Consider the following 5663-nt stretch of genomic DNA (forward strand, 5'->3'; position numbering starts at 1 on the left):
TTGTGCTGGTGGAGGTGTGCTTCGACAGTCTTGCGCGTGGCGGCATAGAATGAACCTTTGGGACAGGTGAGGAAGTTTGGAGGCGTGAATATGCGAGGACGCACGGTGGCAATGGCAATGGAGGAGAGAGAGATGTAGGTTTGAGCGGCGCAGCGAAGGGGGTAACTGGAGGAGGAAGAAGGTCCTTTATAGCAGGTCAAACGAATCGCCGCACCGTCGGATGGTAGGAGAATGGATTTGATGTCCTACACGTGTCTCTTGGGGTAAAAAGGTCTTTTTACTGTGATGGAACCGGACAGGTGCTACAGCGCGCGTGCCAGGAAAAGTTGAGGACGTGTATCCCCCACTTGCGTAACGTGTCAAGTATTGCAGGCTTTTGGGCGCACAAGTCAGTGACAGGACAGAACTCGCGTCTTCCCGATACAGTGATCGTGGCTATCGTCAGCACTGACGTCATTATGAAGAAAACTGCAGGTGCAAGTATTTTTGAAGATTGTCGACAGAAGGAGTAACAATGATAAGCTCGAGAGCCTTTGATCAAATACAAGTTTTTGTTCAAATGCTCAGGGGCTACTTTTTTAAGAGGTTTGGTGATTGAGTTGATTCAGAAGGATAAACATTAGCCTACAGCTGTCATCAAAACACAACGTCCTTGAAAGAGAACTTCGAGTAGTTTCATCAAGAATATCGACAGGGAAATTTTGCGTATTACAACAAAGGGAAAAAGTTGAGCCTACAGCCAAGTATAAATACTCGACTGTAGCCTCGGGGGCTACTCCCATCGGGAGCGCTGGTCGCGCACCCGATAAAAGTGGGAGAATTAGAAGAGATGACAATATAGCGACAACGGTGCTAGAAAGGTGAGCCTACAACCAAGTACAAGCACTTGGCTGTAGCCTCGGGGGCTACTCCCATCGGGAACGCTGTTCGCGTGCCCGATGAAGTTCAAGAAATCATGATGAGCATATTCCGAGTTATAAATTAACTCTTCGTATACTCCCATCGGGAAGGCAAGAAAACAAATATACAAGTCATCCGGTGACTCGAATAAATGTGTTATTCAGCAGCCGAAAAAAGCACTCGACAATATATTCTTAGAGCGCCTCAGTCGCGAATTAATCTCTGAATGCCGCAATACTTTGCGAAGGTAAGTCCCCAGGATCTGTCCTGCGCGGCGTAGTACCGCCTCTGACGGCGTTTTGCTACTTTTTCCCGTATCAATAGATACGAAGAAAAATCCTAACGGACGCGTTAGGTACACGATAAAACATAACTGGAATTTGGCATCTGGTAAGACCTTAAGCGGCACATGTCGAATTACGCCAGTATCCCGAGACCATGTCCAGGGACGTGATCTTGAAGTAGGTTTTTGCGGATTGCCACAAGAGCAGTTAACTGGTACCTGATCCTTCATATGAACCAGCCCCAATTACCGTTATCCCTGTACAACATACAATTGCTTTATAAAGATTATTTATTGATTCGAAGAAATCATATGGTAATTATAAAGGATGGAGATTCTCCTTGATTCTTCGATTCAAGCAAAATCTCGGGGGCTACTGACATAGGCATCCCCAATGGGCCTGCCGAAGAAGGTGGCCGGGGTTTACTGAAGGCCCACGACCCGAAGTTTATGAAGCCCGGAAGCCCAGTTATGAAGTAGTTTGGAAATATACAGTTGTATTAGGAATAATGACTTGTAACTATTACGGGACGAACTCAAAGAGTCTCCCGGACTTTGTAACTTGTGCATTACGAAACCCTCGGCTCCGCCTCCTATATAAGGGGGAGTCGAGGGACAAAGATAGGATCGATTTTATTGTCAACATAACCCTAGTTTTATAGCAGTCGAGCACTTTTCTGGCTGAAACCCGAGATCTACTTGCCCTCTACTTCCAGCAAAACCCTAGTCTACAACTCGTAGGCATTGACAAGTTAATCCCTTGTCAATCGGAGAACTTCATATATATACAACTCGCCGGCTTCTCCATCATCGGAGCTATCGCCTTCTCCATCATCGACGTCGGCTTCATCCTCACGTCGGTCGACCTCCATTCCATCCCCGGAGGGATTTAGATACGACGACGGAGATTCAGCTCGTTCAACATCGGGGGCGTCGTGGATTATACCCTCGAGAATTTCTTCTTGTTCTAGGTCTCTGGTAGGTGAATCAATATTTTATGCAAAATGCACACGATGTTATTTCAAAATGCACACAATTATATTTCTATTTACAAAATAGTCCTATTTCTATTTGCAAAATAATCCTATCACATTCGACTTGGTAAAAATAATCCTATTTCTATCACATTCTATTTTTTCTAACAATACAACTATTTCTATTGCATATAAAACTAACAAATATAAAACTAATAATAATAGTTCATATATAAAATTTTCCTATTGCATATAAAATTAACAAATATAATTTTTTCCCTATTGCATATAAAACTAACAAATATAAAACTAATGATAATAATTCATATATAAAATTTCCCCTACTGCATATAAAACTAACAAAATTTTCCACAAATATAAAACTAATAATATTTCATATATATAAAAAACTATTTCTATTTTCCCTATTTCTATTTCTCCTAATAACATTTTCCCTACTGCATATAAAACTAAGAATAATAGTATTCTATTTTCCCTATTTCAATTTCTCCTAATAATAAAAAAAATTATATTTCTCCTAATAATTATAATTTATATATATAATTGCTTATACAACTAATATATATATACAACTAACATATATAAAAAACATATTTATTAATATATATATAATTTTGCATATATAGAACTAACATATTGACATAGGTCATGATGATTCAAGTTAGCTAGATGCATGTATACTTGACATATATCACAAAGAAGGAAATACCCGAAGATCCGGTCGAAGCAAGACGAGTTATTCGACGATCTAAGGCGTTTACATTGGTCAAGGGAGAACTATACAAGCGAAACATATTGATGTCTACGGGTGCTTCTATTCTTGTAGACAGTGTTGGGCCTCCAAGAGCAGAGGTTTGTAGAACAGCAGCAAGTTTCCCTTAAGTGGATTACCCAAGGTTTATCGAACTCAGGGAGGAAGAGGTCAAAGATATCCCTCTCATGCAACCACCGCAACCACAAAGCAAGAAGTCTCTTGTGTCCCCAACACACCTAATAGGTGTACTAGTTCGGCGAAGAGATAGTGAAATACAAGTGGTATGAATGAATATGAGCGAGTAGTACGGTGCCGTGAAAATAGCTCGCTGGCGTGCGAGTTGATGGTAGTAATATTGCAGGAAGTAAACATGCAGTAGTAACGCAGCAGTAGTAATTCAGTAAAACAGTAACAAGCAGCGATAGCAGTATTTAGGAACAAGGCCTAGGGAATAGACTTTCACTAGTGGACACTCTCAACTTTGATCACATAACAGAATAGATAAATGCATACTCTACACTCTCTTGTTGGATGATGAACACATTGCGTAGGATTACACGAACCCTCAATGCCGGAGTTAGCAAGCTCCACAATTAGATGTTCATATTTAAATAACCTTAGAGTGCAAGAAAGATCGACACTACTAAACCAAGTACTAACATAGCATGCACACTGGTCACCTTCACGCCAGCTTAGGAGGAATAGATCACATCAATACCATCATAGCAATAGTTAACTTCATAATCTACAAGAGATCACAATCATAGCCTACGCCAAGTACTCACACGGTGCACACACTCGTCACCTTTACACACGTGGAGGAGGAATAGAGTACTTTAATAACATCACTAGAGTAGCACATAGATGAATAGTGATACAAAACTCATATGAATCTCAATCATGTAAGGCAGCTCATGAGATCATTGTATTGAAGTACATAGGAGAGAGATTAACCACATAGCTACCGGTACAACCCCGAGCCTCGATGGAGAACTACTCCCTCCTCATGGGAGCAGCAGCGGTGATGAAGATGGCGGTGGAGATGGCAGCGGTGTCGATGGAGAAGCCTTCCGGGGGCACTTCCCCGTCCGGCAGGGTGCCGGAACAGAGACTCCTGTCCCCCAGATCTTGGCTTCGCGATGGCGGCGGCTCTGGATGGTTTCGCGTACCGTGGCTTCCTCCGTCGGGGTTTTTAGGTCAGGGACCTTATATAGGCGAAAGGGGAGCCTCGGAGGGGCACCAGGGTGCCCTCACCACCGGGTGGCGCGGCCAGGCCTGGGCCCGCGCCCAGGTGTGGTGTGGGGCCCCCCTGGCCCATCTCTGGCCCCTCTTCGGTGCTCTGGAAGCTTCCGGGCAAAATAGGAACCTAGGCGTTGATTTCGTCCAATTCCGAGAATATTTCGTTACTAGGATTTCTGAAACCAAAAACAGCAGAAAACAGAACTGGCACTTCGGCATCTTGTTAATAGGTTAGTTCCAGAAAATGCACGAATATGACATAAAGTGTGCATAAAACATGTAGATATCATCAATAATGTAGCATGGAACATAAGAAATTATCGATACGTTGGAGACGTATCAGCATCCCCAAGCTTAGTTCTCGCTCGTCCCGAGCAGGTAAAACGATAACAAAGATAATTTCTGAAGTGACATGCCATCATAACCTTGATCATATTGTAAACATATGTAATGAATGCAGCGATCAAAACAATGGTAATGACATGAGTAAACAAATGAATCATAAAGCAAAGACTTTTCATGAATAGTACTTCAAGACAAGCATCAATAAGTCTTGCATAAGAGTTAACTCGTAAAGCAATAATTCAAAGTAGAGGTATTGAAGCAACACAAAGGAAGATTAAGTTTCAGCGGTTGCTTTCAACTTATAACATGTATATCTCATGGATAATTGTCAACATAGAGTAATATAACAAATGCAATAAGCAAGTATGTAAGAATCAATGCACAGTTCACACAAGTGTTTGCTTCTTGGAATGGAGAGAAATAGGTGAACTGACTCAACATAAAGGTAAAAGAATGGTCCTTCAAAGAGGAAAGCATCGATTGCTATATTTGTGCTAGAGCTTTGGTTTTGAAAACATAAAGAGAGCATAAAAGTAAAATTTTGAGAGGTGTTTGTTGTTGTCAACGAATGGTAGTGGGCACTCTAACTACCTCATCAACCAGACTTTCAAGAGCGGCTCCCATGAAGGACGTTATCTCTACCAGCAAGGTAGATCATCCCTCTTCTCTTTTGTTTACACATGTACTTTAGTTTAGTTTTTCTTATTTATGGATGACACTCCTCCCAACCTTTTGCTTACACAAGCCATGGCTAACCGAATCCTCGGGTGCCTTCCAACATTCACATACCATGGAGGAGTGTCTATTTGCAAAATTAAGTTGCTTACCTGATGAATCGAGCAAAACATGTGAAGAGAATTATTAATGAAAGTTAATTAATTGAGGCTGGGAACCTCATTGCCGACTCTTTTTGCAAAATTATTGGATAAGCGGATGAAGCCACTAGTCCATTGTGAAAGTCCGTCAAAAGTAAATGACAAGATCGAAAGATAAAACACCACATACTTCCTCATGAGCTATAAAACATTGACACAAATAAGAGGTAATAACTTTTGAATTGTTTAAAGGTAGCACTCAAGCAATTTACTTTGGAATGGCGGAGAAATACCATGTAGTAGGTAGGTATAGTGGACACAAATGGCATAGT

This window comes from Lolium rigidum, chromosome 3 (genome assembly GCF_022539505.1).
Source record: "Lolium rigidum isolate FL_2022 chromosome 3, APGP_CSIRO_Lrig_0.1, whole genome shotgun sequence".
NCBI lineage: Eukaryota > Viridiplantae > Streptophyta > Magnoliopsida > Poales > Poaceae > Lolium > Lolium rigidum.